General features: G+C 42.6%; 1 protein-coding gene across 1 annotated transcript in view; it reads left to right on the forward strand.

Annotated features, from left to right (window-relative positions):
• The window catches only part of CREB3L2 (cAMP responsive element binding protein 3-like 2), a 130,850-nt gene that overhangs the window by 35,346 nt on the left and 68,427 nt on the right, over positions 1–27,077 (forward strand). The gene's annotated exons all lie outside the window — the stretch shown is intronic.

The raw sequence follows: 27,077 nt of genomic DNA on the forward strand, positions 1-27,077 counted from the left end.
ACTGTGAAGGGGCTGGGACTCACACTAAGCCTGGGATGTATTCTCTTTTAGAACTGCTGTTGATGGGATGCTACTATTACATTAAAGAGGCTCTTCTTCCTGGGTACTTGGCCCAAATTGTCACTAGATTGATGATGATACCTTGATAATGAGTCCAGAGACCAAATTGTTGGGTTGATCTAGGTTTATTCCCCTTCCGTCTTAGTGAGAATTGCCATAACAAAATACCATAGTCTGGGTTGGTTAAACAACAGACATAATTTTTCCTGGTTAAGAGAGAGAGACAGGGAGGAGGAGAAAGAGAACAAGCAAGCAGACTGGTCTCTTCTTATAAGGGCACTAATTCCATCATTAGAACCCCACCCTCATGACCTCACCTTAACCTAATTGCCTCCCAGAGGCCCCATGTCCAAAAAACATCACGTTGAGTGTTAGGGCTTCAACATATGAATTTTAGGGGGATGCAGATATTCAGACTATATGCCCTGTCTTCCACTCTCCCTTTCCCAGACACTTGAGAGTCTATATAATGAGAGATGTTACCTTGTGAAGAGTGCTACTCATAGTGTTACACGGAAGCAGAAAAAATTTTCAGAACCACAGTTCTTGCAGCTTGTCCGTAAAAAGCCTTTAGAAGGAAGCTCCAGTTAACTCTGGTATAGGTTCTTTCCTCAGATCTTTCTTCTTATACTTTCCTTATTTTTATTAGTATTCATTCCAGAGTCATGAAATTGTGGCAAAACGTGTTATTGCTTGTTCTTTGTAAAATCTCCAGATTAAACTTTCTATGGCCCAAAGTGAGGCATTGTGCCACTTCTCTCCAAAAGATTAGCTTATTCCAAGCTTTCCCTCTTCTATTTGAGCCTGGCAAGAATCAACAAGAACTTATGTTTTTAATTTAAATGCGTTTATTTTTAATTGGAGGATAATTGAATTGCTTTACAAAATTTTGTTGGTTCCTGCCATGTATCAACAAGAATGAGTCATGGTTCATACATATGTCCCCTCTCTCTTGAATCTCCCTCCCACATCCTACCCCTCAAGGTTGTCACAGAGCACCTGATTTGAGCACCCTGCATTATACAGCAAGTTTGCTCTGGCTAATTTTGCATGTGGTAATGTATATGTTTCAATGCTACTCTCAATTCCTCCCATCCTTTCCTTCCCCTCCTGGGTCCACAAGTCTGTTCTCAATGTCCGTGTCTCCATTGCTCCATTGGCAAGTGTTTTGGGAGCCAGGATATATATACTTGCTGGTCCATTAAGTACAAGTTTGTTTAACGGTAATTTAAAAGAAGATAAGGGGACTATTTACACTTTATAGGATCTGTTTCTGCTGGAAGTTGTGATACATTTTTATTTTGATATTGTCATCGTTTGCTCACTTTTATTTTTTCTTTCTTTCTTCAACAAATATGCCAAACACTGAGCAAATAGTCTAAAACAAACACCCCACCAAAAATAAGAGGGGAATGATCATTTCTATTTTAAGACTATAAAAACACATCAAGTAATACTTGAACATAATTTTGCCCGTATCAGAAATTGCATAGCATTTCTAATGATCCAGGGGAAGAAATTAGGTAAGCTCCATGGCCAAAGACTAATATAAATAAAATTTGTGAATAATGGGATTAGAAAACAATTTAAATTTAATCTATAAAAAACATGAACAGTAAAACACAGATAGGGAGTCATGTGACTCCAGAGAGTATTTAGAGAATTTCAAATAATGTATCCAAAAGACAGAAGGATTGCCATTTATCTTAGGACAAATATAGGGAGGACTGTTAAATTGTAATGAGGAATACCAAAGTGAAGTATGAGTTTCGAGGTAAGTTCAGTACAGATGTTTGAAAAGTGAAAAGCTTAACATTCATCACTGGGAAACATCTAGAACTTATGATTAAGCAGGTTGTTAAGGAATGAAAGAAAGCAGTGCTGGCTGAGTAGTTGTGTGGATTTGCTAAGAGATAGTCAAGAGAATGTGTATGTGCCACATCTCCTTTACCTTTTCCTCTGTTGATGGACATTCGGTTGCTTCCATGTCCTGGCTATTGTAAACAGTGCTGCTATGAACACTGGGGTACATGTTTCTTTTGGGATTATGAGTATATGCCCAGGAGTGGGATTGCTGGGTCATACAGAAGCTCTGCTTTTAATTTTTTAAGGAACCTTCACACTGTTCTCCGTAGTGGCTGCACCAATCCACATTGCCACCAACAGTGTAAAAGGGTGGAATCTAGAAAAATGGTACAAGTGAACCTATTTGCAAAGCAGAAATAGAGACATAGATATAGAGAACAAATGTATAGGTAAGGAGAGGGGCGAGGGGGGATGGGATGAATGGGGAGATTGAGATGATGTATATACATTATTGATACTATGCATAAAACATAACTAAGGAGAACTTATGATGTAGCACTGGAAACTCCACTCAATGCTTTGTGGTGACCTAAATGGGAGGGAAATCCAAAAAAGAGGGGATACATGTATAACATATGGCTGATTCACTTTGCAATATATCAGAAAGTAGCATATTATAATGTAACTATACTCCAATAAAAAATAAAATAAAAATTTACATCTAATAACAGTTTTTTTTTTTTTAAGTAGAAGAAAAAGAGAATGTGGATTCTGGCTTAAAACTAAAGACGAGGAGGTTCTTTAGGAGGGCTAAATCTATGCATCTTTTGTATCAGTAAATTAGAAAATAACATAGACCATATGCTTTTTATGACTTTCTCTGGGGTAGAAGGTTCTGGATCAGGAAGAGGCATAAAGGAGGGGGCCGACGTGAGGGAGGAAAAAAGGAAGGAGAATAGAGGACAGAAGACCCCAGGGACTCACAGCTGGAAGGGACTGCTCACGTGCCAGAATCAATGTTCACAGTCCCCGGCTGGCTTGGCAGGTGGGATACACAGGCCCGTAGGAGAGAAAGCAGATGTGTGTGTGAGGGACGGGGCATGGTGAGCAGGGGAGGGGTGGGAATTCACCTATTGAATAAATATTTATGGAGTACTCACTTTGTGCCCTGCGCTGCATTCTGGATGCTGGAGGTGCAGCAGACGGAGGTCCAGCCCTCCTGGAGCTGACACGCCACTGAGGAAGAGAGAAAAGAGAATTAGATAAGTACTTAATTTCTTGGGCTTTCCAAGTGGCTCAATGGGTAAAGAATCTGCCTGCAATGCAGGAGACTCAGGCAGACATGACGAGTTCAGTTCCCGGGTAGGGAAGATCCCCTGGAGGAGGGCATGGCAGCTCACTCCAGTATTCTTGCCTGGAGAATCCCATGGACGTGAAGCAACTTAGCATGCACGCATGCACCTAATTTCTCAGGAGGTGCTAGTGTTATGGAGAACTCCATAACAGCAAGGTGGGGGGTGGCTCATTGCCCAGGGTGGTCTGGGAAGGCCTCTCTGATAATGTGGCCCCTGAGTTGGAAGCTGTGAGGATGAAGGAACACTCCGCGTGATGTCTGTTTCCCCAGAGGAGCCACAAGATCAGAGAATAAATACTGAATCCTTCTGTAGGGCAGTCTTCAAAGACGTTCTCAAGTCAGAACCACAACCAGAGTTAGAGGGAGATGGCTTTCAGTTTATCATGTGACAGTGAAATGATTCATGCTGCTCTGCTCAGCCATGGTCCACTTCAGCTCCGTGAGGGCTTCGTCTTCAGGCTCGGCATTGAGCCTGGGTTTACATTGGAAAACTGCAAGATGCCCTTTGACCTGAGCACTCTCTGGTTCTTTCCTACTTGAAGGACAAGAGTTCCTGGACTTTGGGATTGACTTTTGATGTGGTGGCACATGGGAAAGTGGAGTGGGGCCTGGAAGTGAGTGGGGGTGATGGGAAGGAGAAATGAAGATCTGGAGACAGGTTTGTGGAGCAGATTGAGTTTCTGAGAAAGGGGCTCTGTGGGTCAGATAAATTAGAGCGTCAGGCATAGAGGGGCGGAGCGAGCTGGGCAATCTGGGCGTGAGGAGGGCGTCACTGTCATCATAAGATCAGATGAGAGAGGCCTGGAGAGTGTGCTGCGTGGGAGGGGAATAGGGGAGGGGGTCTTTCAGCAAAGGATGAGGCTCCCCGAGGTTTTGGGCCCTTGATGTGGGCAGAAACTGTTGACTCAACCAGAGAGGCTCAGACTCATCTTTACTTTGTCCATAGAGGGGGACATCCCCTGCCCTCCTCACTCTGCCGGGGTGGTGTTCTCTCCCTGGTTTTAATTCAGAGGATTTGTACACTTTCCCCCACATATGTTGGCCTGATCCCCAGAAGACTGGGCTAATCAGTTACAATTGGGAAAATTGGGGACAGTCAAACATTTAAAACGTTTACATCTTTCCCCTCCGGTTTATAAATAATTTGGAAGAAGGAAATGAATTTAATACAGAACATAAGATTCAATTATGTTATTGTTTAGTGGTAGATTTACTTTTTTAAAGCTGCCCTTCTTTTGGAGTAAAAGAGATAATTTACTTTTAAGTTTAAAATAGTTGATAGAGAAGATTATTTGTTAATTTAAATAAAATGTATGCTTGAGTTTAGTAGTGGTTGTATTATGCAAAACCTTTCATAAATATGCATAGTCAGCAGGCTGCATTTTTGTGAATCTTAGATGATTCCCCTTCTGATGTCTTCACACAAGTATACTTCACGTTCAGAGATGATTGGGCCAATGATGTCTTTTACTGATGGTTTGGGACAAACACACCATAAATCCTAACCATCGCATATTCCTGCTTCTTTCTTTCTAAGTGATAAAAAGGTTTTGGCCAAAATCAGTACAATCTCAGTTCTTTTGGTAGATGCAGTTTGCACAGCCACTTCTTTCTCTTTTATTCTTTTTCACACACTCTCTCCCTGTACGTATATGCATACATCTAAATACTTATTTTGAATTGATTTATTGTCACTGAATTTTATTTATTTATTTACTTTTGGCCACACCACAGGGCATGTGGGGCTTAGTTCCCCAACCAAGGATCGAACTCACGTTCCCTGTATTGAAAGTGTGGAGTCTTAATCACTGGACCACCACTATAGTCCCTGGATTCAAGCTTCCTTGCTCATGAGAGGCCTGTAGCAGGTTTTATTGTCCCATGGAGGCAGTGTTACATAATGGAAAATTTATGAGCTGTGTAATCACACAGTTAGTGGTTTAAATTCTGGCTCCAGCACCTTCAAACCAAATGACCTCAGCAAGGTAATTAACTTCTTTGAGCCTTGGTTTACAGCTCTATAAAATGGGTCTAATTATACTCACCAAAAGGAGTGGTTGTGTGAATGCACAATATCATGTTTTTAAAGCGTCTATTGAGGTGCCTCCATAAGTGGAAGTTACTGCTATTCCTTTTGTTCTCGTTAGAAAACTACAATGGGGAATTCCAAGTAATGGGAATTAGAAAAACTAGGGAAAGGGAACACAGAAGAGCACACTTTTGAGAAATAAAGGGAATGGAGTGAAAGCAAAACGTTATTGAGATAAGTAGTTTACTATTTGATTTTCTGCTGCACTGGTAAATTAGTAGTAAAATTACTTAAAATTTTAAAATATTGTAGCTTCTTCCCTCACTGCATAGTGAAGGAAGCACTTTCCCTAGGATAAGTTAATTTGGTCTTTATGACTTTGATTTTCATCATGATTTCATTCACCCAAGTTTGTAGACTGTCTGAGAAATCACTGGTCTGGTTCCCTGTTTTCAAAGAGTTGAATGCCATTCAGACATATGTTCATCTCTCCTAAAAAGTTTTTGAGACTGATGTATGAGTTTTTGCTGCTAATAACTGATCAATAAATTAAATGATTTAATAACATACAGCCATTTTATTTAGTCCAAAGTTCTGTGGACCAGCTCAGATGGATAGTTCTGCTGATCTCAGTGGGGCTCGCAAGTGAGTGCATGGCCAGTTTTTGGTCAGCTGGGAAGCTCTCCTTCTGGATGACGAGCTGGAGGAGAGAGGAAAGAAATGGTGGGGACCATGAGTCTCCCATCATCCGAAAGACTGGCCCTGGCTTGTTCATACAGTACATCGAGTTTCCAAGAAGGAGAATGGTGGTATCAGAGATTCTTGAGTCCAGTTCTGCCCCCAGTTTCAGAAGTTGGACAGTATCACTTCTTTTTTTTTTTAATTTTATTTTATTTTTAAACTTTACAATATTGTATTGGTTTTGCCAAATATCGAAATGAATCCACCACAGGTATACATGTGTTTCCCATCCTGAACCCTCCTCCCTCCTCCCTCCCCATACCATCCCTCTGGGTCGTCCCAGTGCACCAGCCCCAAGCATCCAGTATCGTGCATCGGACCTGGACTGGCAACTCGTTTCATACATGATATTATACATGTTTCAATGCCATTCTCCCAAATCTCCCCACCCTCTCCCTCTCCAACAGAGTCCATAAGACTATTCTATACATCAGTGTCTCTTTTGCTGTTTCGTACACAGGGTTATTGTTACCATCTTTCTAAATTCCATATATATGCGTTAGTATACTGTATTGGTGTTTTTCTTTCTGGCTTACTTCACTCTCTATAATAGGCCCCAGTTTCATCCACCTCATTAGAACTGATTCAAATGTATTCTTTTTAATGGCTGAGTAATACTCCATTGTGTATATGTACCATAGCTTTCTTATCCATTCATCTGCTGCTGGACATCTAGGTTGCTTCCATGTCCTGGCTATTATAAACAGTGCTGCGATGAACACTGGGGTACACGTGTCTCTTTCCCTTCTGGTTTCCTCAGTGTGTATGCCCAGCAGTGGGATTGCTGGATCATAAGGCAGTTCTATTTCCAGTTTTTAAAGGAATCTCCACACTGTTCTCCATAGTGGCTGTACTAGTTTGCATTCCCACCAACAGTGTAAGAGGGTTCCCTTTTCTCCACACCCTCTCCAGCATTTATTGCTTGTAGGACAGTATCACTTCTATCACATGCTCTTGGCTAGAACAACCTAAGAGGCCATTCCAGAATCAATGAACAGAGAGTGCTTGCTTAATCGCTTCAGTTGTGTCCGACTCCACGACCACATGGACTGTAGCCTGCCGGGCTGCTCTGTCCATGGAATTTCCCAGGCAAGAATACTGGAGTGGGTTGCCATTTCCTTCTCCAACGAATGGAGAAACAGAGGCCATTTCTTCATGGGAGGATTTGCCCAGTATTGACATTTTTGCACCCCTCTACAGATGAGGATGCTGCAGTCCTCATTGCTGCTAAGTCATTTCAGTCGTGTCTGACTCTGTGCGACCCCACAGACGGCAGCCCACCAGGCTCCCCGTCCCTGGGATTCTCCAGGCAAGAACACTGGAGTGGGTTGCATTAATAGCTCAATTACAATTCCTTGGAGTCAGTAGGTTTTCTCAAGTCTACCGCAGTATCTTCTGCTTTACTTTTTGTCCTTTCTTTTTTCTTTTTAACTATTTATTTCTTTATTTTTGGCTGTGCTGGATCTTGGTCGCTCGAGCTTTTCTCTGGTTTTGGAGAGCGGGGGCTTCTCTCTAGTTGTGTTGCAAGCGCTGCTTATTGCAGTCGTTTGTTGTTTCTCGTCGCAGAGCACAGGCTCTAGGACACGTGGGCTGAGTAGTTGCAGTTTCTGGGCTCTAGAGCACAGGCTCAATACTTGTGGTGCATTGGCTTAGTTGCTCCGCAGCCTGTGGGATCTTCCCGGATCAGGGATCAAATCCTGGTCAATATCTCCTGCACGGGCAGGCAGATTCTTTACCACTGAGATACCAGGGATGCCCACTTTTTGTTCATTTTGTTTTTTGCATGAGTTGGTAATCTGAAGACTGAAAAAAGATGCTGAAGTGATTACTTCCTCTGATTGCGGCCAGAGCTCAAGTTTGTAAAATTCTGGCACCGGGAGATTTTGACCCTGACCCTGCTTGGATTTCATCCCTGAGCAGATCTACTCACCCATATCTAAGCGGAGGCGGGGCAGAGGCGGGCAGGGTCAGCTGGACGGCCTCGCTGGAGGCCGCTCAGGTGGCTCAGGTTCAAGAGCAGCTGTTTCATTGTCCTCTGATGCAGGAGGTGTGTGGGCAAAAGAGCCTCCCTGCATATTTTACTGGCTTTCTTGGAACATCTAGACATTGCTTTGCAGCAAATGCTAAGCAGATAAGTTAGTTCCTTAAATAAAGTTATTTTGAGTTCTTTTAAATCCATCAGATGATCTCAAGCTGCTGGGTGTGTTTTGAGCAGCTAAAGAGTAACTTTCTGATCATTTTGAGGGAGTAGAAACTCCATTCATTTTCCCCAAATACTACACTTGAGCCTAGAGCCAAGCAAGAGCCAACCTGATGTGAAGAGCTGACTTCACATCGGAAAAGACCCTGAGGCTGGGAAAGATTAAAGCAAAAGGAGAAGAGGACGGCAGAGGATGAGATGGTTGGGTGGCGTCACTGATTCAATGGAGTTTGAGCAAACTCCAAGAGATGTGGAAGGACAGTGAAGCCTGGCGTGCTGCAGTCTATGGGGTCGCAAAGAGTTGAACATGACTTAATGACTAAACATCTCAGTAGTTTGTCTCTAAGTCCCAAACTTAATGGAGTTCTCTTTTTTTTTGAAGCAGGAATACACTTTTCTACTTTGTGTTAGACCATCAAGTATGTTAGCTGTGGCCTTGGCCTTGTATGCCTTGGGTAACTCAAACTCCCTGATTGTCTACTCGCCTATAAACTCTAAACTCCACGGTATTTCTACCAACCCCAGGGAAATTCATGAGCGAGGAAGGAAGGGGAAGGATCAAAGAGTTGCTTGATTCTCTCAGTGACCATGTGGGTCAGGTACAGTGATGACCTGGATTAGGAGAAAACCAGGAAGTGACTGATTCAGTTTAACAGCTCGTCAAGAGGGTCAGGCCAAATAAAAAACATGCCAAACTGCACTTTGAACATTGGGAGGAGATGCTATATTGTGATCTTTATTCCTCCTCGTATGACAGCAAAAGTTAGTAAGCACTCGTCGGAGGTGTTTTTGCTTAATGATCATTAATTCCTTTGCAGAAAAAGGAGATACAGGTCATTGCATTTACCACTTTCCCTTTACACGTAATTGTCCTTTTACAGGTGTGTTCTTTGAAGAAAACTTATGAGGGAGGTAAATTGAATGGATTAAGAATTATTTGAATTAGCAAAGTATTCTTCACTTTCCCAAAATGAAGAAAAACTATCTGTCACCACTTGAATTTGAGGACTAATTCTTCATTAGTTGAAGGAATGGCCTGGTTGTTTAGGTTGCAGTTGCTGTACTTTTTTCTGGTGGGAGGTCGTCAGGGCTAAGTCGAGATTTTCATGGTGAAGGTAACACCCACTTGTGGAGCCAGGCAGTTCCATGAATGGTGAGGAGGCAGTACAGAAGGGTAGGGAAGACAACAGGGCACGACTTTTATCGGCTTTATCAAGCATTGATTCTGCCCATGTCTAGGCAGTGTGTTAGGTCCTGTGGTCACATCCTTGAGGTGGGGCGGGGTGGGGGGATAGTAAAAATGCACAAATGATAAAGGTAGTTAGAGAAGTATATGAGGGGCTCTGTGTGCACTTTGAGTGTGGATGGTGACGGGGTGAGTGGGAAAAGACTGGGTTATGAAGTCAGAGTTTCCCAGGAGAAGAGGGAGTTCTGGGCTACAGAAATCTTATGTCTAAAGTCAGACAGATGGGGGACTTCCCTGTCTTAGTCCAGTGGCTGCCTCCAATGCAGAGGGCCCAGGTTCAATCCCTGGTCAGGGAACTAGATCTCACGTGCTGCAATGAAGATCAAAGATCCTAAGTGCCATAGGTAAGACCCAGTGCAGCTGAACAAATACATTTAAAACATAATAATGAAGTCAGACAGATTTGATGAGCACTGTGCTTGGGAAAATCCACATCACTCTGGCCAGCTAGACCAGAGCAGGGCCTATGCCAGTGAAGGGGCAGGAAGAAAGAAAGACAAAACATTCTGAGAATTTTATGCGTATAGGGGTGGGGGAGGCAGGGGGAATTGGATTAAATTCACATACACAGTTTATAGAAAGGTCTCTATTTTACAAATTGAAATGCTGCTTACATTTAAAAGCAGCTCTTCAACAACTAGGCTAATTGAATTTGACTGCTTCCCTGTAAGCAGAGAATTCCTTTTCCTAGAAAAAGGGGAACAGATTATTCTAGCCCTGGGGAATGTTATTTCACCCATTAGATGGCCTGACTTTTCAGGTGAAGCATTGTACTCTATGTACGGATTGTAACATTCACAACCTGGATATTGTGAAATGTGAATTAAAATGGAATACCTGCCATTGTTAGTTTTTGCTGTTTTGATGTGGCATTTCTGGGTTTGGGGCTTCTCAGAAAATATTTAATGACACTCCATTTGATAGCTTGTCAGGGCCCCCAAATGAAAAATGTAGAGTGACATGGCAGCATGCAATGGACCTGGTGGGCCTGAGACCTTTGGTGAATAAGAGAATGCTCAGTTTTATAGAGAGGAAATTTGAAAAATAGTTTTATAGTTAAACCATTTGAAAAGTGATATATAATTGAACCAAAACGTTTAATTATATTGAAACTGTACACACCTAGCGATATCTTACTCTCTTTACACAATGACTGCTTTTTCATTTTCCACTTATAAGCAGGAAACAACTGTGTGTAAGGAATCATAAGGCCTTCTGGGGCTTTTCTGACTCAAAATTTTACATTCCTGAGGTGAATTGACTGTTCCGTCTCGCCACCAATTACCTGGCATCTTTTGGTATTTCGTGGCAGCAGAGTCTGAGTCCTGGAATCACATGCTTTGGTTTGTGTTGGAAGCGTCCAATTAGGAATGCTTTCAGGTAAGGAATCCGCCTGCCAATGCAGGAGACCCGGGTTCAATCCCTGGGTCAGTAAGATCCCCTGGAGAAGGAAATGGCAACCCACTCCAGTATTCTTGCCTGGAGAATCCTTTGGACAGAGAAGCCTGGTGGGCTATAGTCTGGATTGCAAAGAGTGGGACATGACTGAGCACGCACATTCCAAGTGCAATGCAAGGTACACTGAGAGATGAGAAATCGTACTTGCAGCTGGGATGCGAGTGTTCCCAGAGACCCTTCCTCTAGCTTCGGGGAGTTGCTTAACCTTTCTGAGCTCCTGTTTCCACTTCCTATGGCCTCTGCCTCTTTGAGTGGGGATCTGGTGTTACCTGCCACATTTCTGTGCTTTTTAGAAAATCTGAAGCCAACACAGCAGATTGGAAATTCTGGTGGTACAACATTGTTCATTAACTATACCCCAGTAACAAAGTGTTTTGGTGTTACAAAAAGAAAAGAAAAGAAAAATCTGGTGGTGGGTTTCAGGGGTGTCCGTGACATTATTTTCTGAATTACTCTTTTTCAAATTATTTCCTAATTAAAATAAACTTTCATCAGAAATTATAAGTGAAAGTGCCAGATGCCTTCATTTATGTTTCTAGACTCAGTAAGGATTTTTGGATCCAATGTTTATGTTGAGCTTGTGGACCTTTAGGAGATGAGAGAGGTGGCAATGCTGAAGAATGAAGTCTGTAATTGTCATTGTCACACTTTTCCTGTGGCTCCTAAGAAACTACTGTGAAGCTTTGCTTCTATCCATCAGGCCTTTGCTGCTTGCTTCTTAAAAGAAATGTCTGTGAACGTGTGCTTTCTCTGTGCCTGTTTGATGGCTTCTTACTCTACAAAGATGGAAAATGGGCAAAGATTTCTAAGAGAATTTCTAGTGATGGCTCGGTAGTGTATATGCTTAACCATTTACAAGAGACTTGCCGAGTGAAAATTAGGGGTCAGGTAGGTAATTGGTTTCTCTTGGCCGTTGATTTTTTACCCCCAAGTATAGAGAAGGAAATGGCAACCCACTCCAGTATTCTTGCCTGGAGAATCCCATGGACGGAGGAGCCTGGGGGGCTACAGTCCACGGGGTCGCAAAGAGTCAGACACGACTGAGCAACTTCACTCACTCACTCATCGAGTAAAATGGGCTTCCCTGGTGGCTCTGTAGTAAAGAATCTGCCTGCCATTGCAGGAAACGCAGGTTCCATCCCTGAGTTGAGAAGATCCTCTGGAGAAGGAATGGCAACCCACTCCAGTATTCTTGCCTGGGAAACCCCACGGACAGAAAAGCCTGGTGGGCCATAGTCTATGGTGGGCTATAGTCTGACAGGGTCTGACACGACTTAGCGACTGAAAAATGATAGGGTAAAATGGTGAAAGAATGATGTCTTTACCAGTGGCTCAGTCAGAGAAATGCTCTGCTTTATTTGATATCCAGAAAGAACCCAGATGCCAAGTGGGGGGAGCAGGGTGGGGCGGCTACATCGTTGCAGATGCCAGCTCCCTGTAGTATTAGAGCAGGGACACCGAGGAGCAGGCTTCCTGAGTCTGGATTCTCTGTGACTAAGAGTGTGGAATGACTAAGTACGTCCGCACTTAGGCAATGTCTGCAGTGTTCTTTCTGCTTGTTTGTAGGCTGAGCCATTGTCCCAGTCTGCCTAGGATTGAGGAATCTTCTAAGAGGCAGGATTTTTAGCACTAAAACCAGGAAAGCCCTGGGCAAGTTTGGGCAGTTGGTTCCCCTTCCTTCCGGCCCCACTGCCAGCCCCATTTCTCTGGCCTCCTGTCACTGCCACACCATGCAATGAGCCTCCCAACAACTCTGTTCACTGTTCCCAGGGGCTTTGCACATGGGGGCCTGGTGGTTGTTGATCAGTCACTCAGCTGTATCCAACTCTCTGTGACCCATGGACTGCAGCACGCCAGGCTTCCCTGTCCTTCACCATCTCTCAGAGTTTGTCCAAACTCATGTCCATTGAGTCGGTGACGCCATCCAAACATTTCATACCCTTCTCCTCCTGCCTTCAATCTTTCCCAGGCCTGGGGAGCTTGATGAAACAACCAGTTTTTAAAGATGGGGTGCTCCTTAATAGTTCAGGCTGAAGTCTGTCTGTCTTCATAGGGGGTGGCACCACACTGTGGTGCTCCGGTTATTTCTTTGCAGTGCTTTTCCTACTGCTGGACATTTGCGACAATAGAAAACTACAGTTAGAGCAACGAGCAAACAGGCCCCTGTTCCCCTCCTTTTTCTCCCACCTGCAGATGCAGGTAGAGTTGTAAACTGTGAATTCTGTCCCTGGCATTGATGACTAGTCTTTTCCTCTCAGGAAAAGTAATACGGGGTTGTAAATCTGAAAGTCCTATACTGCTGTCCCCGGTGAATGTTAAATGCTACCAGTCATTTCACAATTTTAGTTGCCATTTTCATTATCCCTCAAGCTTAAGTAGAACAAATACAACATGCATCTTGAGATCAAAGGGCAGAATCTAGTTATGCTTGTGGAACTTTAAAATCCCAGTCCACAAGGGGCCTCTCAAGGGTTTGATCTTCTCTCTTTTGAGAGGGACTAGATTTTTTCTTTTTCCCTGGATGATTCATCAAGAAAGTTCTGTTTGTTCTTCCATGTTTGCTACTCACAAACCCCTGCTTCTTTTTTCCTCCTGGCAAAGTGACATGGCTGTGTGATCTTATTGGGCCCTCTGAAAACCCATGATCTTATCCAAGCATTAAGCAGTTGCCTAGAAACCATCATGCAAACAGGATTAAATGAAGCATTTTTTCTATATTACAGCTGCTTTCTGATTAAGACATGATGTCAGAAATAGCTCAGTGTACACCTCTTCATGGTCTTAAAACACAGATAAGTGAAAAAAAATTTTCAACAGAGGTAAAATGATTGCTTCATACTCACATCTCGAGATGGTCACCACCAACCCATATCTGCCCTGCTCCACCTCCCTCTCCCCCCACAGACCTCCCTTTCTGGAGGGTCATGTATTGGAGATTGTGGGCCATTTTTAAAGAACATGAGTGTAAACCTACACAAAGCTCAGACTCTTACTGGCCTATCAGTCCCTTGGACCTCAGCCAGACTGGAGTGTGTGTAGAAGAGTTTTCAAAAGCCTGTTGCAGGAATTTGGTCATGAGGAAGGAATGTGTTCTGTGAAGCAACTCAGTGATAAGCAGGTTTTCAGCAAAACATCACCATCAGCTAATCCTACTTTAAATCAACTGCAGTGAATTAGAGAGAACTAAATCTCTAACTCTGGACCCTGTTGTCTCCCAGGAAACAAACTGGGATGGAATCAAGCAACATGGAGAAATATGAATTGAAAGGACTTGTTACAGGATTGGGGTATTCCTAAACTCCCTTTGGATTAAGATAGACAAGCAAATGATGACGGCTGGCTTGGGGTTAAAGGAGAAAAAGGAATCAGGAAAGCCTGAGTCAGTAAGTCAGCAAATATTTATTGAGCTCCTCCTATCTGCCCCTAGGCCCTTCTAGGTGTGGTGGGGGGTGGGGTGGGTAATGTGACTGTCAACAATGAGTAAGATGGACAGTCCTGTATGTTCTACTAAGGGGGCAGGGGTCAGGCAATTAAAGCTGCAACAGATAAATAAGTTCAATGATTTCAGATAATGGTAAATGCTATGAAGAAGATAAAACAAGGTCTGTGACTACAATTGGAGGTTATGAGCCCTGCTTTTCCAGGGTGATATTTGAGTTGAGGGGCTGAGAATATGAAGGTCTAGGAGCGATGCCATATTGGCAGTGGAGAAGCAGAGAAGGACGTTGAGTATATAGTAGTGAATGGTTTGTAGAAATCAAAACACCAGAAGAACCTTCAGCGTTGTTGGATGATAAATCAGGTCCATACTAGGAATATCTTTTTCCAGCTTCTCAGAAAAGTGAATCAAACCTCACCAGCCCTCCAGATGGTTTTAATTACCTCTGGGGGCTTGCCCAACATAGATTAGTTTTAGAATTGACAATGTGGACTTTTGTGTTTTTCTCATAGATATTAATGGTGGGAGCTTTTTTTATTTAAAATTTTATTGTTAGACCATGAAAATAATATATTACCAAAGTTGGAGAAATGAGAAAGCTCTTTTATAGTTATGCAAACCCAGAAATACTTCTATGTTTATATATACCCTCCCAGTCTTTTTTCATGTATCTGGTTTTAGATAGTTAACAGGTAGCTGTTTACTTGTAATGTGTGACATGGTAAATATAAGTAACAATGAGATATGTTATATATGAAACATGTTAAGAGAGTAAATCCTGAGTTCTCATCACAAGAAAAAAAATTTCTTCTGTTCCTTTAATTTTGTTTCTGTGTGAGATGATGGATGGTCACTAAACTTACTGTGATAATCCCTTCACGATGTATGTAAATCAAATCATTATGCTGTATATCTTATGCCTGTGTCAATTATACCTCAATGAAACTGGAATAAAAAATACATAGTCCTGAAATACACAGCAGACATTTTACCATGCTTCCTCAAATTTATGTTAATACTCTATATTTACATATTTTAATAACTAAATATAATCCATTCTCAATGGACATGGGTTTGGGTGGACACCGGGAGTTGGTGATGGACAGGGAGGCCTGGCGTGCTGCGGTTCATGAGGTCGCAAAGAGTCGGACACGACTGAGCAACTGAACTGACTGACTGATAATCCATTCTTGTGTGGGAGGTAGTTGTGTTCTATAAAGTCCCTGTGAATAGTGAATTAGTGAATACTGAATCACTGCTCCTAGGGGAAATACTAGGTTAGATTCCTGTGAGCCTCTGGTCTCACATTTTCATGAACTGATCAATACATTGCCTTGTTTCCTGTGTATGTTTAAAAAAAACCACCTTACTCAAAATACATACATATATATTTTTAAACTTTTTTTTTCATATCATTTATTTGGCTGTGCTGGGTTTTAGTTGTGGCATGTGGGATCTAGTTCTGACCAGGAATCAAACCCATGCCCCCTGCATTGGGAGTGCAGAGCCTTAGCCACTGGACCACGAGGGAAGCCCCCAAATACATATATTTTCAATTCATTAACACTGAAGTCATGCCAAGAGAACAATAACTCATACCTGAATGAAGCATATCTAACACAGGCAGTTTTTCCACAGGGAACATCACAGCTTTCTTCAGTTTAGAAACCCTAGCCAGCACTTCTGCACTCTACATGGGGGCCGTTTTAAACAGTGACATCACCCACAAAAAGAACAAAAGTGTGAAAATGTGGCACTGGATAGACCATACTTGTTTATAGTGTGAGCTGAAAGAAGGCAGAGTGTGGCCTTGTTCAGCCTCAGCTGAAAATGTGCAGTTCAAAAACTCAGATTTCTGTTTCTCTGTGCATATTAGTGAATGACCATGAAAGCACCCCAAGTATTGATCAGGGGTTACAAATAAATGTTAGCAGGTAGGCAAATTTGCAAACATGGAGTTTGTGAGTAATGAGGGTCAGCTGTACGCTGTTCTGTTGACTGACCGTGCCATGAATAACTGGAGCATAAATGACTCGCCGTGGACGTATATACAGACGTGCTTCTGCTCTGGCATTTATGGAGCCTCCCTAATTTCTCCTTACTCTCCACCCCCAAAGAAGCCAAATCCTGGAAAAGTCCTGCTAAAGAATAGCTCAGAAGCCCAGGATAGGTGAGAAACAGTCCCCTGTCTGAGAGGAGATAATGGTAATCATATCACCTTTCAGTTACAAGGGCTTTACAGTTTGTGAAGTTCTTTGATGTGATCTGTGTAATTGGATCTTTACAAGGACCCAGTAAGGGAAATGGAACTGTTATCTACATTTTCCCAGAAAAAGACACAAATGTGAATTGATGGTACACATACTTGGCCTTACTTGGCTTTCTGAAATGACTCAGGCATTTTGCCCTCAGCAGATGCCCAGAGAATAGATATCGCATTGGAAAACAGTCTCTCTCCTATATCCTACAAGTGCTTGACAACATCCACCTACATGTCCACCATGGAGGGTTGAGAGGTGGATAGTGTAGTGGAAAGAGTGTAGCTTTCACAGTCAGAGAAGTGGTTTGATTCCCTGATTCTGCTCCTTCTTTACCTGTGCAACATCAGCTAAGTTGTCAAACCTCTTTGAGCTTACATTTTTGCCTTGGTAAAATGGGGGTAATAACATTACTATTACCTAATTCACACGTTTGTTGTGACGAAATTTAATGAAATAATATATTTAGCCACTTTCCTCATTATACTTCTGATGGTAAGAACTGTTGACAAGACATTTATTGATAGATCCTTAGATAAAATCAATAAGTATCTTGACAGTAACCTCTGTTTCCTAACAATTCTGCCTGGAGATTACCCAACCACTAACAGACCCATTAGCAAATAAACAGTCTGCATTGACTTCTGCATCAGTGAATGTCTAAACTAATGTCATTTCCATAACACAGCATTTTCCCCTTGTGGAAGAAATATAAATGTTTCAAAATAAACATTAATGAAGTCTCCCTTGATTTTTTTCTAATCTTGATTGGAATGTTGATAAGATTTTTGTACATGTTGAACAAAGAGATGGGAGAAGCTTGCTGCTTATAGCATAAAGCAGACTAAGGTCAAATACATGACATGGGAAGAGGTTTATGCAACAGTGGTAGCTGTTTTATTGATGGGAAAGTGACATATAGGGAAGTGACTTGTGCAGCAAGACCCGCAAAGTAGATTAAGCTTTCCCAAGCAGCCAGTCTTTGGAGTATTAGAGTTGGGGGGAAGGGGAGTAGGAAAAGATTCTTTTCCTGATAGCTTTGCAATGAAGTGAATATGTGGGTCCTTTGTAAAACGTTTTGAGATCCATTTTACACTTGCAGCACAGTTTCCGGCACATTCTTTTTTAAACATCTGTGCGGCATAAATAGAAAATGAAACCATCTGTTAGAGTGCTCTTCTAAGGTCCCTGTTGACCCCACCATGGCAGGGGTGATGGGGTCAGCAGTCTGAATGCTAAACTCCACATCCAGGTGGCTGTTTCTTTCTGAACTTTGATAGCTGGTATCTGCCTGAGAGAAAATGACGTCTGCTTTTGCTAGTTTGGCCTTTGAGATTCCTCTGGGACCAGTGATCTCTGGACCCTGATGTGAGCTCTTGATTAGATAGAGGAATGCCTTCACATATAACTTGTTTGAGACTTTCCCCATTTTGCATGGCATATGCTATCTTCCTGGACTGGGGATCAAACTGCATTGTCCACTGCATTGGCAGGTAAGGTGGATTCTTAACCACTGGACCACCAGCTAAGTTCCTAGGGAATTCTCGTATTGAGGTTAGCACACATTTGAATAACTGAGAAGACCCTCTTAGAGGTTAATATTTACAAAACTCTACGGATTGACGTTGGCCAAAGCAAGTCAGTATCCTGTTTTTTCCTGTTACATGTAACATGCATGTAACATTGCATGTAACATGCAATGGGATTCTGCAAATAAACAGTAATAGTGAGAAGTCTAGTAGGAGATGGAACTTAGACACTGAAGTTCTATTACATTTATTTTCTTACAACTTTATAGGGTATAATTATATAGGAGACAAAGGGGCTGCAGGTAAGTTTTGGTCCCTACCATGGTGCTCCTTTGGCTACTAGCTAGATGCCACTTAGGCAGTAGCCAAGAAAAATAGGCTGGGCGTGAATCTATTAGTACCAGCTATGGAAATCATATAGAACCTTAATGGACTAGTGAACGTGTTTTAGGCAGTTTTCATAGGCTCTGGGCTGCGTGATAGCATCTCTGTTATGCAGAGCTCTGGAATTCAGCACAGCTGCTTGACACACAGTGAAATCTTAACCTATCTTAGGTGAATTGAAGCCAGGGCACAGAAAGTAAGAGTAAGACACAGGAGCACAGAGGTCTGGAAGACGGTGAGCGAAGCACAAATGTCTTACAAGGTCCCCAGCATGAGGCCTCAGGGAGGAATCATTGAGGTCAGATGGGGAAGTTCCTTGTTCATCCCTGGAGCCAGAAACCAGAGAGGGAGGACCTGGGAGGGAGGCTCCAGGGCTAGTAAGGTGCCAACTCAAATGCAGTTCAGGCCAGAGGGAACCTGGCACAATTGCAAACCTCCTGCAAAGACCAGACTGGGGAGGGAAGCGGATGTGGACGTGAACGTTCCAGGAGTGACACCAGCCAAGCCAGGCTGTGCCCAGCCGTTAGTTAAGTTAGAGCAAGAAATGTGTCCTATATGTGTCTACTTTCATTGCAAAAATTCCTTCTTCTTCCTTCCCTTTGTTTTCTTCTAAAAGTTTCTTAAAAAAAAAAACCTTCTAAAAAAAATAAAATCGATTTGACCTTGGCCCATCTGTCAGGAAAAAGAGATTTATCCAGACCTAGATCCATGATTTGGGAGGTCAGGTATGAATTCACAGCCACTGAAATCTAAGCCTGACTTCCCAAAAGGAGTGAACAGAGGGCGGGGAAGCAGAGCATTGGGTTCAAGAAACAAGGGTGGAGTGCCTCCGAAAAGTCATCACCGGGTGGGCCTCACTCCCTGGTTTGAGGCTGCCTCCAAGGATCACAGAGGATTCTTTTTTCCTCCACATAAATAGCCTCACAGCGGGTGGACAGGAAGAAGAGAGAGCATGGGTGAAAACGTGGACAGCCACGTGCGCATGGCCAATCGGCAGGGGTATTCATTTTCTATTGCCATGTAACAAATTATTACAAATTTAGTGGGTTAAAACAGCAACATGTATTATCTCACACTTTCCTTGGGTCAGGAATCTGGGCACCACTTAGCTGGTTCCTATCTCTGAGACTCACTCACCACACTGCAGTCAGGTGTCAGCTGGGAGCTGGGCTACAGTCCCTCTGAGTTTGTGGTTGTTGGTAGAATTCAGTTTCTTGTTCTGTAGACCTCTCGGTGGCCAGTTTCTTCCAGGCCTGCTGGAGAATCTCTGATTTCTAGACCTTCTTTGAAAAGGCTTGCCTGATTAGGGCAGACCCACCCCAAATAATCTCCCTTTTGAGTAACTTAGAGTCAACTGATTTGGGACCTTAATTACATCCGCAAAATTGCCTTCCCCACAGTGTAACCTGGCACTCACAGGAGCCCATCCATTATATCCCTGGGCCACATCAAGAGGACCTTATGAGGTGTGTCCAGCAGGGAGCAGGAATCTTGGAGTCATCTTAGAATTCAGCCTCCTACAGAGGGCAAGAGAGAAAGTGACCAGTGCTTGTCTGTTCTCTCCATTTAGTGACTGTAATTTGGGAAGGGGTTGGAGAGCAGGATCAAAGATACTATTTTAGGTGTTTGTGGCCCCAAGTCATGAGAGAACAGAAACTACAGCTAAGTACAATCTAAGGCTAAAAACTTAATTGTGGTAGCTCACAGTGGAAATTTTTTGATTTATGAAAGAAAGTGTTATTGATTGGGCAGATTGTTAGGAGCTGTTTCAGGGCCCAGCCTAATGATGAGAGGAGCTCTCTGCAAGTGTGAGGAGGTTTTATTGCATACAGAGTTCCTGATGAGAGCTGTTTTTAAAGACAAACCCTGCACATGACTTGTGGGTAACCATGCTCGTTGGACAAAGGCCCAGCTGTTGTGGGTCCTAGTTATTCTCAACAAGGAGGATAAAATTAGAGAGGTGGTTTCTGTCCATTTAACATGTAAAGTGTCAAGAAAAATGGGGTATGACTGTCCTGGATATGGGTTTGTCTTTTAAGCCTGTGCCTGCCAGTGGGTTATTTTTTTTTTAATCAGGAATGAAGTATAGACTATCTATCTTCTGTGTAGAAAATGTTGTCTCTAGTCAGCTGTCCTTACTATTCTTAGTTCCCTGAGAACTATTTAAACCAGTTCTCACTTAATTTGATTAAATAGAGTCTGTTTTTTTTTTTAAACAAAAAAACAAATGCTTTGCCCCTCATTAGAAACTCATAGGTTTTTATTATACAAAATATATCTAAGAACAAAAAACCACGTTACACTCTGCAGAAGTACTGTCAACATTTTGCAGATATCCATCCATACATATCTGCATTCTAGCATTTACAGACAATTCTACTATATAATAAGGAATTTTTTGTAATATATTTTCACTTTGATATATATTATGAACACTTATTAATAGCCTTCCACAGTAATGTTTTTAACTACTACTTTAACAACTGCAACTAACTAGAAATACTGTAATTTGTTGAAACAATCTTACATGGGGCTATTTAAAGCTTTAGGTAGATAGATGAGAGCTCTTAAGTGAGGGTTATTCACCTTTGATCAGTAGATGTTTCTTAGAGGTTGTAATGCTGTTGTCTTCATCCAGCGCTAACTTCATTTACCTTCATTCGTTCGGTGCTCTAATGTCATTGATGCTGCGCTTGCCGCTTGTAAAGGCAAAACTTGAGCTTTATGTTTACTTTTCCCCGGGTCTGTTCCCAAGGCTACGTGCAGAGTTTTTAAATACCTCTTTTGTGAGCTAGAAGCCCTAATAAACAAACCGCTTTGTTGAGACTGGAGCATTAGCGCTGGCACAGTTTATTAATTTCACTGCACGTTACAGACATCACGAGTCGGCGAGGTGGTCCACCTGCACCTTCATCCTCCGCACAGGCTGTGCGCAGCTCTGTGACTTGCTGTTTTTCTTTCCCCTTCCCTTCCAAATGGGCTGCTCGTGGCAAAAATCTGTTTAAACAAAGGTGAGGAAAGGATCGGTTTATTACAAACCCAGACTTTAAAAGTTAGTTACAGGTTTAACCTATTAGAAACCTGAGTTTTGCAAATGTTAAGAGTATTAGGAAGAATAGGGAAAGGGGCACTCAGGTCTTGGTGGGGCCTTAGGCAGGGGAGGGAAGACAATTCAATGACCCAGATGGTTATCAAGAGAATTTTTTATAGTAATGTAAACAGAGCCATGGAAAGCTCTTGAATCAACATAGAGATTCCTTATAATCCAGCTGCTATCTATTGAAAGTCAGCTTGTTTTGCTTTTAGAAACACATGGTAGCCTTTTTGGTTGGCATCATGATGGGGAGAGGAACCCATCTAGCACTTAGTGCCCAGGGGACCTGTGATGTTCAGGACAAGGCCAAGCAGGGAAGAATCTTTATACCTAAAATCCCAGCATGATCTGGTTGAGAGCCTCAAGCCCTTTGGAACTTTGAGTTCTTGAAAGGAATGGAAAAGAAAACAAGAATTTATGGCCATACATTTTTTTTTTTTTTTTTTTCTGGAGCTTTCTAGAAATTGTCTGGTCCTCTCTCTCTGTCCCCTATTTCTCATAGAGAGCCTGCAGAGCTAAGGTTAGAAGGATATTGGTCCATGTAAGGAGATGTGGGTCAGGAGAAAGCTGCACAGAGCTTTTTAAGTCTATTTTTCTCCATCTATACTTGGCCTGTAGAAGTTGAGTCACACTTTCTGACAAAAGTCTGTCTGGTTGTTTGTCTCATAGACCAGCTGTTCAAAGGCAGAAATCAGCCAATACTGCCCAGCTGTTAACTCAGCCATCCTCAGGGGAACTCATTCTTTGCCAAATGAGTCTTGGAAAAGGCCAGAGAGCGGGGAGTTGCAGGGAACACTGACTCAGGCTCAAAATTTGTTTTCAGCCTATTTTATTCCCTTCGGTATATGAAAGCAGAGGCCACCTACATCATAACAGAATTTCTGTCAGAGCTATGGGGGCTTGGGATACTAGCTGGTCCTCCTCTTTTATTTTATATTTTAAGAGACCCAGAGAGGTTAAATGACTTGCCTGAGGTCACAGAGCCATTTAATGTTACAGAGCTGGATCTAAACCCCGGCTTTTTGATTCCAGAGTGTTCTTTCTACTACACCAGCAGCTACCCTTTTGACTTCTTATATTGTTTATTCATGAAGTTTTGCTGACTTCCTTTCTAAAATATTCCTCCACCCCCACCAAGGCATTGCATCATTGTTTCATTCAAATCTTATGTCATTTCTGAGAACATTGGATTCATGGGCAATAGAAAAGAATCTTTTAAGAGCAAAAGGCAAAGGCTCCCTGTTGACGATGCAGTAAGCAGTTATCCACCACTGTCCAATCATGAAAAAAAAAAATGTAGAAGCATTGTTCTGTATTCTCTGTGGGAGAAAAGGATTCAGTTAAGCTATTTGTTTTAATATGTGGTGTTTGCACAGTTTCCCAAAGGGACTGCAGAAAATCTTCACTTTGCTTATTCTCATAACAACTGTTGACTGGGAAAAAAAGCACAACCTAAAAGTTGAGGGTTATGTTTTATTCGGTGGACAAAAGTGAGGACTTAAGCCCAGGACACAGCAAGAAGAGGCAAGAAGGGGCGTCAGGGTATTCAGGAGTTTTTTTGCAGCAAAAGACCAGGTAGTCGAACATCGAAAGATTACTGTTAATTAAAGAAAACCAGAAATCTCAAGTTAAGGAATTCAGCACTTTTCTTTGTGTGGGAAGATGGAAGAGGCTGGGCCCAGTGAAATGACTCCTTTGATACACACCTCAACTAGCTGGGGCCAGCATCCTGCGTTTTCTCCTCCGGGGTTTCCTCCGGTGTTCTGTTGGGGATGGCTGCGGCAGCTGGCTGTGGCTTGGCCGTGAGCAGCCCATCTGTTTCCATCTAGGTTTGATCCCTGGGTTGGGAAGATCCCCCGGAGAAGGGAATGGCTACCCTCTCCATGGAGAATCCCATGGACAGACAAGCCTGGAGGGCCACAGTTCGTAGGGTTGCAAAGAATCGGGCAAAACTGAGCGACTAACCCTGTCACTTTCACTTTTTTTTTAGTTCCCTCCAGGCTCAGTGTCGGGGCAGCTGTAACAGGCTGTCTTGATGGCTGCAGCATCCTTACTTTACTGATAGGGCAGGTGATGTTCTGGTTCACACAACTCTGAGATCACCTGATTCCATTTATGGTCTTTCTTAGAAAGAGAATATAATGGCCTCTTTTTTTTCACCGTCTGTAGATGATCTTCAACTCTTACAAGGTCAGTTGAAGAAGAGGGGTAGGGCTCTAGCTGGGTGACAGGGTCTATCTTGGTGGCAAAGGTACTTAGAGGGATTCCTTTTGGAGCACCTGGACTCCAATTCCAGAGCAAGATGAGAACCTGAACCTAGCCATCTGTTGAAAAGGATTTGGCCGGCTGCTGCTTAGACCAGGGTCAGGAGTCTTTGAGCATGTCCAGGATGTTTTCTCACCACCTAGATGCTCTATTTTTCTCCCTCTCTGTTGATGCTTCAAAATCATAGACTCTGAGCTGCCCACTGGGTGATGATCTCATTCTTCTTACTGGCCTACTTGGGACTTTCTGGGCCTTTTATTTTTTCTTTGTCAATAGTACAACCAAAGGGGGAACTTGATAATTCATTTTGACTGTGACCAGTTTTCTTATAAACATTTCAGAGAAGGTTTAAAAAAAAAGAAATTGGAATTGCTGGTTAAAAATGAAGAAACGGCACTGAAGAAATATATAAATGTGATCAAAATGTTGATGATGGTCTACGGTGGACTCACAAGGAATGTGAGAGGTGTTTGAGACTGGAGATATGGGCCTGGTCTTCAAAAAGGGGAAAAGGAAGAAATATCAATTATGAATGATGGGGACTTTCCGGTGGTCCAGCGACTCAGACTCCGCACTCCCAGTGGAGGGGGTCCAGGTTTGATCCCCGGTCAGGGAACCAGATCCCATGTACCCCAACTAAAATAATCCGTATGCCACAACTAAGACCTGGTGCAGCCAAAGAAATAAATTTTTTAAAAGTAAATATTAAAAACAAACCATCAGAATTGTGAATGATGAACTGAACTTTAAACCTCTTGGTAAGCAAATGGGAAAATTAGAATCTAGGATGAGATCACTAAGAATAAATGATATTTAATGATCCTCATACTCTTTTATAGTGTTAATAGGCTGATCAGAGACATGCTTAATAATTTGTCCCAGTTTTAGCAGGGCGTGTACTAACAACCATAATAAAACAGCTATCATTTACTGAACTCTTATTAGTGAAGGCAACTTTTCTAAGTGAGTAATGTTAAATTTCACTTCTTTTTTGGAAGAGGAATGGGTGATTTAGAACCTCTTAACTATATCTTCTTTTTAAAAAATAATGGAGCTTGCCTTTCTGAATGCTCTGGTTTCTAGTGATGGGACTGGAGTTAATGGCCCAGCTTGAAGCAAACGGTGTGGGTAACAGAGAGCTATCCGGTGATTTTTCATTCCTTACTTTCCCTAGATGTCCTGTCCTGACCAGGCTGTTGAGTTCCTGTATTCTAGCAGCATTTGAAGAGGAAAAAAAAAGACTTGATTACCTAGTTGGTTGAGTTTTATAAGAGGAAGGAACATGCAGGAGCAGACGGCCAATGGGTACCATGCTTCACTAGTGGCCATTGCTAACTACTAGTCAAGATGGACGTGACTCTGGATGACCGTGAAGTAACTTTGATGTTCACAGCCCACTAATGGTTCTCTGCCAGTTTTCACTTACTATGGTACCATGTTGTGTCTGAATCAGACTATATCTCCATTTTATCTTCACAACAATTTTGGAAGGCAGAATGTATTCTCCCTAATATTGGGTGGAACAGGAAGCATGGGTGATGTGTCCAAAGTTATTGCTGATAACTGTAGAGCCAGTCCAGCATATGTGTCTTCTGACTCATGACTTCACTGCATAAAATACTCCTTCAGATGGTTAAGATTCTCTGGTGTGTTTCAGCAGGCCAGCGGGAGCATGAGTGTGAGATCTGACAGAGCGAGAATCTAAGTGGCTTTAAGCCAGAACCTACCAGGGTCTCCCAGTTTGGATTTTTTCCTTGCTCTTATCTCAGGGGGAAGGAGTACTTTCTGGCAGTGAATCATCCCTGTGCATTTATGAAACAAGGCAGACAATTCCTCCTACGTCTGAAGTGCTTTCTCTTTTCTCCTTCATGCATTCTAAGGATGAAATTACCTCAGTATTTCTTACGACATATCTGGCTCACAAATAAACAATAGCTTTCGAGGGAGTATGCCATTTCTTTTCATAAAAACTTTATGGGCTCTTCTAATTTTTCGTTTCTGATATCTTTGGCATTGGATCTTGATTTGGAGACAGAATTCTCTAATTGCAAAACATATGTCCTATTCAGAGAATTCTATGGAAGACATTTATGGGACCCTCTTCAGTTATCTATTTGGTAATTCTTAATGATTAGGCACCATCTTTCTTATTACATTATAGGAAGCCCCTTATAGTATCAAAGGGCTTCCCAGATGGCACAGTGGTAAAGAATCTACCTGCCAATCCTTGGGTCAGGAAGATCTCCTGGAGCAGGAAATGGCAACCCACTTCAGTACTCATGCCTGGAAAATTCCATGGACAGAGGAGCCTGGTGGGCTACAGTCCATGGCGTTGCAGAGTCGTACATGACTGAGCAACTGAGCGCATGTCACACACACACACACACACACACACACACACACAGTGTTAAGAGTTCAACCTTCCACTCTTTGATTTCATGTACCACCCTGCACCTCAAGGTCATTTCTCAAATTAGAATGACCAAGAAGCCTCAGATGACTTCGCGTTTCTTCCCGCTTCATCAGTCCATGATTTAGAGCTTGTTATAATAATAGGAATTGTTTTTGGAATAGAAAAATGCCAAGTTTTAGTTATTTTAGGGTAGGACCTCAGTTCAGTTCAGTTGCTCAGTCAAGTCCGACTCTTTGCAACTCCATGGACTGCAGCACGCCAGGCCTCCCTGTCCATCACCAACTCCCGGGGCTTACTCAAACTCATGTCCATTGAATCGGTGATGCCATCCAACCGGCTCATCCTCTGTCGTCCCCTTCTCCTCCTGCCTTCAGTCTTTCCCAGCATCAGGGTCTTTTCCAATGAGTTAGTTCTTCACATCAGGTGGCCAAAGGATTGGAGTTTCAGCTTCAGCATCAGTCCTTCCAGTGAATATTCAGGACTGATTTCCTTTAGGATGGACAGGTTGGGTCTCCTTGCTGTCCAAGGGACTCTCAAGAGTCTTCTCCAACACCACAGTTTGAAAGCATCAGTTCTTTGAGGCTCAGCTTTCTTTATAGTCCAACTCTCACATCCATGTATGACTACTGGAAAAACCATAGCTTTGACTAGATGGACCTTTGTTGGCAAAGTAATGTTTCTGCTTTTTAATATGCTATCTAGGTTGCTCATAACTTTTCTTCCAAAGAGCAAGTGTCTTTTAATTTCATGCCTGCAGTCACCATCTGCAGTGATTTTGGAGCCCCCAAAAATAAAGTCTGT

This window comes from Bison bison, unplaced genomic scaffold, assembly GCF_000754665.1.
Source record: "Bison bison bison isolate TAMUID 2011002044 unplaced genomic scaffold, Bison_UMD1.0 scf7180017864315, whole genome shotgun sequence".
Taxonomy (NCBI): Eukaryota; Metazoa; Chordata; class Mammalia; order Artiodactyla; family Bovidae; genus Bison; species Bison bison.